The sequence below is a fragment of the Trichoplusia ni genome, chromosome 14 (assembly GCF_003590095.1).
Source record: "Trichoplusia ni isolate ovarian cell line Hi5 chromosome 14, tn1, whole genome shotgun sequence".
NCBI lineage: Eukaryota > Metazoa > Arthropoda > Insecta > Lepidoptera > Noctuidae > Trichoplusia > Trichoplusia ni.
In genome coordinates this window covers 1,929,952-1,941,919 of record NC_039491.1, presented here as the reverse complement: position 1 = coordinate 1,941,919, position 11,968 = coordinate 1,929,952, and the positions used below count along the sequence as shown (strand labels likewise).

The 11,968-nt window shown below is 36.4% G+C and overlaps 1 long non-coding RNA gene across 1 annotated transcript; it reads right to left on the bottom strand.

The window, feature by feature from the left end:
• Nucleotides 1-11,220: 11,220 nt before the first annotated feature.
• LOC113500406 lies at nucleotides 11,221-11,902 on the bottom strand. Its single transcript, XR_003401196.1, has 2 exons — nucleotides 11,672-11,902; nucleotides 11,221-11,601 (listed from the first exon to the last, which is right to left on the bottom strand). It is a non-coding gene; the product is annotated as an uncharacterized LOC113500406 (long non-coding RNA).
• Nucleotides 11,903-11,968: the final 66 nt, after the last annotated feature.

Genomic DNA, 11,968 nt, shown 5'->3' with positions numbered 1-11,968 from the left:
GAGCAACTAACGTACTACCTATCTGTTGAAATCGCACAGACTACAATAGATATTTACAAAATGTTTGTAATATCTTTAATAGCAGTACGGAAGTTTGATTTTCACGCTACCGACTGAACAATGGACTCGCGACTCTCAGCGATGAACGAAGCCATTCGAATACGTGCAATTTGCTACAAATTTGATTACCTTTCTATTCCATGTGAATTTCTTCGTTATTGTTATAGACAAATTTTGAACGAGACCACGTATGGTATTTAGAATAGCTGGCATCAACCCAAGATAATTTTAAATAGAGCACGAGTAGGCAGATTAATTATTATGACACATGACTTTGTTTAATATTCACGCATTTAAATAACAAGATCTTTATCATGTTGTCAACGTCGATGGCAATTACTAAAAGTTAGGCGCATGTCGATTGAAACAGCTAACGTAACAAAATCATAACTTGATGTTGAGCACGAGGGAGTATAAATCAATAAATAAATAATGCTAATGCTGTTGCTAATATGCCACGCATCGTGCAGTCTTTAACAAGGTGCGATGTGGTGCTCGGGTCGCACGCACCGGTCCTCGTCGGGCCGCCGCGCCGCACCGCCTCTACACTACACCGGTTTAGGGCTGCTAAAATAACCTTCATTATTAAACACGCATCACTATCATACATATACTCTATACATACTGTTCAAACAATTATCTCTACACATACAAACGGTAATCAGGTAAATACATACACGATTTCCTGTACATTAAAGTATGAAGTTTCGATTATTTAAAACTGTGTACACATTAAGGATGTGAAGCTAGAAAAAGTGATTTAAAAATAAATACAAGAGGTGCGACCCTAAGTTACAAGCACTCGATGATGTTTAGTAGATTATAATTAGCCGCGCTGCCAACCCACCGGCGGTGGTTCACGTAATAAGAGGAAGCGTCATACCCCCCAATATACTACGCCCGAAAGTATGTAGATTTACTTCGTATAAATTAACTGTTAGCAAACGTGTAATTACTTTATTTAACGGAATAAAGAATCGCTATAAAAAAAAATAACCGTGAACACATCAATCACACTGTCATCGCCACAAGTAGCGGCAAATAGTTTAATTATGATACGAGAGCGGTAATGATAAATGTACTGAGAGATACATGCATATAAAACTTATCAAGTAGGTACCTGTTGCAATGAAACCCATGATGCTGTTTAAAATTTTGCATCTGCCCATGTCTAAAAATACAAAAACCGTAATAGAGGTAGGTACCGAATTAGAGGTAACATTTGACAAGTTCTTCTATTTTAATAGGTAGGAAATAAGTAAGTGATAGTTTTGCTACAGAGTGTGATATGATATGTATAGTGGCCGCCTGGTGTGTAAGTCTACCGGCTCGCTCGTAGCTTAGGTGGCGGCTCGGCGCGCGGCGCGGACGGGTGCTAGGCGCGGCTGGCACGCGCGCGCCGCCCGCCGCGCCACTCGCACGCCGGCAGATGTGCGCAAACGCAGCCGACGCGCCTCTGCTGCCTACCTGCATAGCCGACGCCTCTCCATATGCGCTTATTTGCTATTTACATAGAACTCGACGACCTTGAAGCCACAGTTCTTATGCATGAACTCTTTAACACGCTAGACGGTATTAATTTAATCATTAAGTGCCCCGGTTATATCTAACCTCATTACCAATGGTTGTTGTTATGAATAGTGCTCTACAATTGACTTCAATAGAAATCAACTATAATTTGGACTTAATTATGCCGAAGCATGTACTTTTTGTGACCTAATTAACGATTTCGAATGCTGCGTAGATAAAATCCCGAGTTATTGTCGATATTACGCAATAAGGAAAACTAAACACTGTTAACGATATGAATTTAAGCCCAATTTTAAAAGCGGAACAACTCACATACTGAGTCAGTCGCGAGAAATAATAGGGAATCGCTACTAAATATAGTACATTAGTACTATGAATAGACGCGCCCACGATATGTAGCCGTGTAAATCAACGCCCGACTAATGTATTACAAACCCGATACATGGCGTCTGAGGCGTGAAACTAAAAACAACTAAAAACTTTATACATATTTTATTATTCCTTTACACGTTTTATTATTCGGTTAACGCCGAAGTGCTCAAAATCATTGTGCGGAACAAACTTACCTGACCCGGAAAGGAGTTCTTGATAGGCAGACTTCTTTAGCTCTTAATGAGCAAACACATTTTATTGTTGTTATGATTTACAACCAATATTTTTTCACACATATATTTTGCTTACAGAAGCTGATGCTACAGGGTACGCATTAATTGTTACTATGTAAGATAATAGTTGGATTTATTACACATGCTTTAACTGTGAACACATAAAAGGTTCAAATCATATCCAAATATACCTACTATAATATTTATAATTATAAGAAAATGTAGTCTCAAATAGTTTGATCTAAAAGGCATTCGAGTATAGCACAATCCAGTAAAGGGCAGAAGTGATATGTCGACATATGGGCGGCTCACCGCAATGCGGCAATGTTGCTCCTATGTACACATACGTTATTATGAACCACTCCGTCGGCTAATACTCGCACCGTATTTATAAATGTATGTATCGCCAAAACACACATACAACTTCAATGCAATAAACTAAACGATCGCTGTGGACATAATGATGCGCTGATTACGGACATGAGAAAAACGCTCTATCGTAAAGAGACGTTTTCAATAATATTCTAACTAGTCGTCGTCAACGACATCACGTGCGATGCTTTAACCTTGTCAGATATAGATATAGGTTAAGGCCTGATTTTAATTAGGTATTATTGTTCAAGTAGGCATATCCTTTATTGCAGGCTCAGATGGCAAGCAGCTAATAACGTTGTAGCTGGCGCTAATGTAGTAAGTCAACAATATTGTGTTGCTATAATAAGAATTAACAAGATATCAATAGCGTGTTTATTCTCCGAGCTTATTAAAGCGAGCGCGCGCGGTGTAGTGCGGCTCCCTCGCTGCGAGTGTTGCCGACGCTTGAACTTTACGTGACGTGTATTACGAAAATAATTATTAAACGTTCATTGCACACAATCCACAGAGATGAGTGCGTCCAGGAGCACGATGCGGTTTAGTCGGAACGTTAGCGACCGATTGAGGTGCTGGACGGATGCGTGCGATTATAATTAGGATTGTATTTCTGATTCCGACGAAGCTCAGTATGGCGGGCAAAGCTGAATTCCATCTGAGTCATTGTGCCCGTTCTGTTGCCTTTATTTTCGTAAAACACTCCATCTCACGCGCATCATTGTTTCATTACCTCCACTCTTGTTAATTATTGTAGTGCTTAATTAAAATTACGACGGCATATGAATTCGTTTTGTCAACGCTGTCTTTAAAGTTAAGGCCAGACTCAGTCCGATCCGTAATCGTCGTTCGTATACACATTAAACACAATTGACGTACATAACAAGACAATTAATAAAGCGATGTTTACGACGTTGACATAAGCAGGTAAGTCAAGGGCAAATTCTTAGAGACAAATAATATGTTGTCGCTTTAAAAAGAAAAATGCAAAATACGTTTCAGATATAAAGAATACAAGTGTCACGAGCGTAGGTCAAAACTAAACGGTTTAGAAAACATAAACAATGTGAATTTTTAGAACGTATGCATTGCATTTGTAGAACGAAGAATGTTATATTTTCATGTTGAGTGTAGCTTTCTCGTCTGGTAGACGCGACATCGAGCGCGAAGAATGGAAATCATCGCTCGCCTGTAAATAATAAATATAGACGCGCGTACGCCTAACTCGACACTTTAAAGTAGCGCGAGACACAAGCGTAAGCGGGACAACTATCTATGAAATCATTTCAATCAAAAATTGACACATCCCTACCATAAATCAAATCAGTCATATCGTGTAGCTTACATCTCTTACTCAGCTTACATCAATAGTGAGATGAAGTGAACAATGCTTAGTATACCTCTTTAAATATTTTGACATCCTAAAAAAAATAGCCATTCCAATTTCAATCGAAAATATAATATCTGCCATCTGTCACTCTGCAATCGAAATGAAAACGATTATTTTTAGAATCACAGCTCGCATGCTCAGTCTAAACAAGTGCATATTGCAAACAAAAATTCTAACTATAAATTAACTACGTCTAAAATATTCAACAATCCAAAACAGATTATGAAAACGAACGAATAAATGTGACTATTCATTCATTTCGATATTTTCCTTTCGATTTTCAACTTTTCTAACAAGTGCAAGCGCATACTGGTTGTAATCGGGAAAAAAACTGCTATATATTAGTGTAACGAAGAGTGAGCAAGCCGGCGGGCACGCGTGATCAGCGACATATTTCCCCAAGTGCGGAACTGGTTTGCGCTGAGGCGAATGTAGGGTTACCAGACATCGACGACGCCGGCGTCGGGAGTCCGTCTTGACAGCTGAATCGTAACATTTCGACAACACGATTCTGACAATTTAATAAGACAAATACGACACTAATCTGTGAATTCAATTATTGTCTGTTAGTCAGTCACTATTTAATGCTCGATTAATTTCTGACGTAACGCGAAGAGTATGAAATATGATCCTCAATCAAACTAAATTGGCGAGAACAGGAAATTATAGTGATTTACATTTATTTGACTTTATTTGGTACTTTCAAGGAAATCAAATTTACTAAACGATTACTGGTGTCCTAATAGTTTAATGATTAAATCAAAAACAATCAAACTCAAAACAAATCTATCGACTAGATAATAATAGCCCTCATTTAAATTGTTTATTTTTGTGCTAGTGTCTGGTGTTTGGTGGTTGTCATGGTAACCCTAAATACATGTAACTCGCCAGTCGATACGCTTGCTTGCTACACCGCGTTATGTGCCACTTACGAACGTTCTAACTATTCGACTATATTATTATATGGTTCCTTTTCCTACTTCGATGTTAATAAGTCAAATATCCACTTATTCTTTAATAACAATCATAATTTTTTTCGATTGGGTATATGTTTTTTTTGCTCCAAATGAGTTTTGACCTCTAGTTATGGAAAAACCTTTGTTTTGATATGGACTCATAGGTACAAAATTAAAGCAAAAAAATCTCCACCAAAATTTATCAGAATCGGACAGAGAAATAAAACGATTTCTTTTGATAATTCCACTTAAGAAAAACAGTTCAGAGTTCCAATTAGGAGTGATCAATACATTAATAAGATTACAAATACAGACAATATTTATTTTGTTTTTATTTTTTCAAAGCTCTCCTGTTTTCAGAATTATTTTCTTAGCCTCATAATTTATCTTTTTGATGGTAGTAGGCTTAGTTTCAGACTGCAAAGTCTGACTACAAGTTCTTTCGCGTAATTTCTACTTAAAATTAAAGTTTCTAGTGAAAATTACTGACTTGGTTGCCGCACCATGAACTTATAAGCTAGTTTTAATAGTTTCCGTAAACCAAAAATTGATAGCAAGACATAATAAGCACGTAAAATTTTATAAATCTTATTTGTTAACAGTCCAAACATCGAAAGTATTTTAACTACTGCTTAAATCTGTAGCCAATCCATAATTTGACAAAACTTGAAATCCGTCAATCCCAAAATTGACAAACGACGATTGATCTCAAAACACATACACTCCTTAACATGGTCACAAAAGGAAATGGAACAAGCAAAACGCAGCATAATTACATTCTTACGGTAAACGGAATAAGGTACATCAATTTGTGAATATATACAAACTAGAAATGCATGCTAGTCACACCGCACTGAAGCCTAGTGATAAGTAAACCGAGCGTAAGTTCCGTTATGAATTTGTCCGTGAACTATAACTTCCACAAGTTCTAACTGAAACACATAATCACATGGGTTTTGCTGCATTAGAAACACTATAGAGAATGTAATCTTTATAATCATAAGAGTAACAGTCAATTAATTAAAAATGAGGTATTGTACCATTGCATTCCGAATTGAAATTAAAAAAAAAAACCAAATACTAATAAATCCTAATTTGAAAACAGAACATCCACGTAGAGAAAATCTTTAGACGATAATCCTACGCAGTTTTGAAACACAATAATGAAAATAAGCGGGCAGAATCCAAACTATTGTAAGATTTCGAATAGATACGATCAATACATAAATGAATAAAGAAATATGCCAATATCTTATGCATCTACGAGTTATTGCAGATAACAAAAGCAAGAAAGTGACATGAATGCTGTGAAAACTCTTTCAATGCTTATAGCTGTCAACGAAAGTGAAAATCTGAGTAACAGAGATCATTGCTGCTTGAAAAAAGATATTATATCAACGATTGCTTCGCCGAGAGCTTAGCTTGTTAATGTTACGAGTGTATGAAGTTCATATACTCGTAACGCTACTAATTTTAAGAAAATCCTAACTATGGTTTTTAACAAATTTTGGTGCAATGAAATTGCACTTAGATAACTTTGTTTTGGTGCATTATTTTCATAGCCTTATCATCATATAATCAGGCATCTTAATTAACACTTTGTTCATAATATCATAAGCATTTTGATTGATCTGTCTTTAATTACTCCATTCGTTTAGTATTTGCCATGGACACAGTGTAGAGGTAGGTAAAATTATGATAATAATAGTAATAAATTCCAACATTAGTGAAACGCGTAATCGTTATCATTTCGAAGGTGTCATCACGTGCGATAACGTTCTGCTGTTTACGTCCCGCGACCAAAATACACGTACTTGAGTCTTGTTTTATTAACAACCGATGCTCAAGTAATTATTAATACACAAAAATTAATGCAGGTAACAACAGGTACTTCATTTTTTAATTTTCCGTCGTTCAGTCCATTCTTTCCGTAAATTGACGGATTCCACTTATCCGATCGTTACAGAAAATATTCTAGGAATGTAGCCCATCGAGATCCTGATTGATTAATTTGCCTTATTTTCTTAGTAGTATCAAAAATGTCAAGCAAATAATAAAAATTTGCTTCGGTATTTCCTTAAAAAAAATATTTATTTAAATGTTGTTTTAAACGCAGGTAGGTAAAACTTTTACATTTGTCCCAAAACAGACATTTCTAAATAATGATTGGATTTCCTGTGCGATACAAATATTTATTAAAGAATATATCAGTACAATATTAAATACTTCTAAATTACATGGTCACAAAACACCACAGCATTGGAAGTACAGAGCGGTACAGAAATAGCTAATGCATGTACTGTACATTTAGTAGTACAATAATATATCTGTTTTTTACGACTTCTACATACGAGTACGTAGGGATGGCATAATATTGATGATGCCAATATTCAACCCTCAATAAAGTTTATAGATGATAGGACATGGAAGAACTGCATAAAGGTAAATCAATCAATTTAACTTACTTTGTAACAATTTGAGAATCAGAAGTTCAAATAGAATGTAATGTAACAGATTGTTGATAATTCGACAACCCTATAAGCATGGTAGAGCTCGCAGTCGGCGCAGCGGCCACGTTGCAAAACCGCCGAGTTGACGATAATAGCTGGATCATAAAATAAACACGGCGACTGTGATTTATAACCGTTGTCAACATATGAGGAAAAACTGATTTTTTAATTCTCCGCTTTCAACGCTTTGATGATGAGCTATTGTTGTATTATAGAGATGATTGTTAACATATTGAATGTGACCTTCTTAATATGTATGTGTCTACTAAATAGTGTTTGTTGTTTACCTACATAGCGTATGGCCGTTATAGTATGTCTGTACAATTTTAAGTTACCGTTATTGGCATGACTCCCTCTATCTCTTCAGGGTCAAAAATCTCAGACTGGCATTAGTTTTGTTACAAGACTCAATAGTTGGTGACATTTGTTAAAGACAAGGTCGATTGTAAATCTGGGATTATAATGGATGGTAGGAAAAATAATGCAACGGTCACTAAAAAGGGTAATGGTTGTTTTTTTTATGAATGAAGTAAAATTGAACAATGTCAATTAACTATGAGTAATTCATATCCATCCTAAACACTTAAAAATGTGTAAGTCATCTTTAATCGGTAAAACTTATCGTTATCGAACTTAGCTTAAAATTTATCAAAGTGCGTGCAAACGTGCGTGAATTCTTTTGTTCTATAGTATTTCTCCCTTTCCTTGAAAATTGATTGCCAAAGCAAATTAAACATGAAAAATAATCCGTATGTAGTAAATAAACAACACGCGTAGCATGGAAATGTCACATTATCTCAGTTTTATACTTTTTCAGTCGTTCTGTCTTAGAAGTAATGGGCGACGCTGTTATGTAATAATAGTAATTTTGGCAATACTATAACATAAAACTTGTTTTTTTTTCTAGATTTATTTGATTCCAAATAGTCCGTAATATTTTATGTATTTATTACATAATATTAGGCATGGTTGTGTAATAAGCGAAATAACTGAAGTTAATATATCCGTCTGCGTAACTCAGAACAGGGTACTGTTTTTTACACTTTATAAGTGTTCAATATATATCTTTGATCACTTGTGGATCTCTAGAAACTTAACGCCGATCTTGGTTATAATAATGATTCTTAGTTTAGGTGATGCCAACTAACGAGTAGGAATCACTATTTATAGTGGCTTACATGACAACAAATATTGAAAAATCTAAAAGGTCACAACACAGCCAGACGACATAGATTTGAAACTGGTGGAAATTGTTTACCAGAAAAAAATCTATTAAAGGGGGAACTTAGAAAATATTAAGTATCGATTTGTTTGGAAACGGACATAAAATTTTATGGACACATACGGGAAAAATCTTCAAAAATATTGTTACATGGGTCTTGTCTCAATGGCAATATGTTTTCCTCTACGAACCTCTATTACATGGGATTTGATGCCGTCATCAGTAAAATGTGGGCGTTAAATTACGGCAGGCTCCCCGGCCTACCCCTACGGGATTACAGGCGTTATACTATATTATTAATATTTAGAGATACAAGTAATAATGCTATTCTCTCGAATTGTGCGACGGGTTCTCCGCCTTCGCAATGCCCTTTTGAGTCTCTGCTGCCTGAACAAAATAATCTCTGAAAGCAGTAACAGTTACTCTATGACACCTACGCGAACCAAACTACGTTACTACTACAACTACTAGCGACAGACAAAAATAAATAAATAAAATAAACTCTTACCATCTATTTACACAATTTATTTGATGGTACGAATATCAAAGTTATAGAAATTAGGTTGCTAAGTTAGGAATTCGGCCGCCCGCCCAAGGCTAAACTATAAAACGAGTAACTTTCTTCCACAACGTTATATTTTTACAATCAACATACCTTTAGTATAATTTATTTATATTATTGTGTATGTAAACTTACAAAGTTAAAGATCTTTACGCTGATTAGATTCCACCAATACCTCTGTGTGACCTTCGGATTTTTCGTGAAGTCACGTAGCACCAAAATTGTGACTATAACAACAATATCAGTAGGTATTGTGGTATGTAGCGTTGGATTGCATGGCATATGGTGTTATCAGTGGGCCTACGTCACGACACTATCTGAACTGATAAAGTTCTGCGGAAGAAATGTAACTAAACACGTATTAATCGCCTTTGTTACAATTAAATTTTCCGGTTTGGTTGCAACAAGTAGAATAACATCGAACTGTAAATTTCCAATATTATAAATAAATAATTAATTTCTTTTTTTAATTATCTTACAGACTTGTTGCTCTGTATGAAAAGCTTAGTTTATCTTTGTATGTAAATTCGTTACAACAGATCAAAACGATAGCGTAAAATACAATAACTCTACCTACTATGCAACAATAGAAGAGATTTTTGAACATATGGAATTTCCTATTTTATTAGAAGACCATACAAATGTACCTATCATCAGTTCAAATCATTAAAACTAAAACAGCAATAAGTACTGTGCTATTATAAGCTGTACTGGCTAGTAACTGGCAAAAGTTTAAGGAAAATTAATTAATGCTGCAATTATGCTAACAAGTTGTGAGTCGGTAGGATACAGTTAAATTTTTGGATTATCATGAAATTCAACATTCTCAGTCAATGTTCTGGCTATAGCAGGGATCTGGGTCCTTAGAGAATGTGGAAAACAGAGCGAGAGGTTAAAACCGATATCTCCATCTGCGCCAGTCGCAGTGGGCCTAGGGAATTGATAATTCCATCATGTAGCTACCATAATGAGACATGATACAATGCCGAAGGTGCACTGGTCCATGAGCCTTGTCATAAGCAGATATGGTAAAATTATTCTGAAGGTTCAATAGAAGGAATCTCTTTGCCAGATATAGCAGAATTCGGAACATGTATAGCTCTCACTAAAGAGGAGAGGAATTAACCAAGGGGTTTTTACTCAGCAAGAGAACGGAATACATCACTCCACTTTCCTCAAAGCAGAGGATGTACCAAATTCAGATTCAGATAACTTTAGTAGCTTTAACATGTAAAAAAATGGAGAGCTCTTCGATACAGCCCTAGACATCATTAAAGGAGGTTAATTACAACAATATGCAACTGTTTAATTTATTCGCTACTCACTACATAACCCCAACAGAACGTAATAACGTTCCATTGCACAACTCCCTATTTCCGATATAAATGTGAAAATGTATATTTACAACGCTTATATTTAGATTTGGTGGAGCGGATAGGTAGTTAATTATTTTTATGAATGGAGTAGAGGGCGGCGCGGCGCGAGCGCATCGGAACGCGGACGAGATCGCGCGCTCTACGCTCGCTTTCCCGACTTTCCAGTTGCGCAGGCGCAGGCGACGTGCGTGCCGAACTAAACTAATGTAGACCACTACTAATGTTAACATAGATCACCACCATTGTTAATCATGGTTAAAACATTTTTTATATGAGAAGCGAAAATATTTAAGTGTACTTAGTACCGCAAATAGCTGTTTGCTTGCATGGATTCAGACGCGGAAGTCGCTCACGTGGAATTATAAATTAGACATAACATTAAGAATATATTTATTTTAGACTCATAACAGTAATATATTACTTCACAGATAAGCATTTACGAATACAATATATTTTTATAACTTATATGTAAATGATAATGAATTGTCGTCACATTGCTTTGTTTTTTTTTTGACAAAAAATATCAGCAGCACTGTGTTTATACGAATGACATATTATGGTTTCAAGGACAGTCGTTGAAAACCCTGACCACTTTGTCCAAAATAATAATTCTGATAAATGATCATACCATCTGAATTTTAAACACATTTAATGCTTTATTAAAAATAGAATACTTAGAACGCTGCTGTTATCAATTTACGTGACAAAATAATCGGCATGATCAAAGAAATAATTAATCAATCACATGTAATACCATTAACAACGAAGGTAAATAAATCAACGATTAGTATAATAATGTTTGTAAAGATGTGTACGAAATGCGTGCAGCGACAAGGCGGCGCAGCGCAGCAAGGACATCTCAGGACAAGTCACTCGTCCTCTATCGTCATGCGCAGGTAGCGGCCAGAGGACGCCAGGCCCATTGTTTATCGTTGCTAATTATTATGCCCCAACGCAGACGCTTGTCGACCGCCGCACCGCGTCGAGTCGCTGCGCAAAAACTCTCATACTTAATATCTACCTGAGAATTAGATGAGCTCATTTAATTTCATCGTCATTATTATTAAAATAATGTAATTTTCTAAAATGACCTTTTATTGCAATATTTATGAGTTGTATCGACAGCGCTCTACTTTAATCATTGAAATCGCAATGACGGGAGAACATTGCAACTATCGCAGTGGCAGTATCGCGCTCGATTGAGGACCGTTACGTGAAAACGTCGAGCGCGCGGGGTGGGGCTGAGAGCCGATACGGTGACGATGGCGCCCGAACACGGCCGATCGCAGAGTGCCGAGACGACGACTTACGAGCGGGGGACGCGGGGGTGCGCCACTTATCGCGGCGAGCTGGCAACGTCGCGCGGGGTGGGAGCGCCCCGCGCCGCA